This window comes from Nestor notabilis, unplaced genomic scaffold (assembly GCF_000696875.1).
Source record: "Nestor notabilis isolate BGI_N333 unplaced genomic scaffold, ASM69687v1 scaffold2118, whole genome shotgun sequence".
In the NCBI taxonomy this organism is placed as follows: domain Eukaryota; kingdom Metazoa; phylum Chordata; class Aves; order Psittaciformes; family Psittacidae; genus Nestor; species Nestor notabilis.
In genome coordinates, this window is record NW_009939406.1 from 1 (window position 1) to 292 (window position 292).

The following is a 292-nucleotide window of genomic DNA, read 5'->3' on the forward strand; positions in this document are numbered from 1 at the left end:
AGCCCTGCGAAGGGCGCCTGGGGGAGGCGAGCCGGACTGCAGGGCACCTCGTCTGTGGGGTGCTGAGGTCACCACGGCTGTGGTGTGGGCTGTTTAGGGTACCCAGCTCTGCGCTCAAACCCTCAGAAACGAGCAGCTTTGTTGTCAGTTTTCACTTGCTAGCGGTAGGCGAGGCGTGCTGCCAGCGAGGGGCGCATCTGAGAGAGCAATGAGTTGCTGTTCAAACGCTGAAGGCTGAGATTAGAAACCGAGGTTTCAGTTCTGCAGTTAACGGCGGGGGGTATGTGAAGAC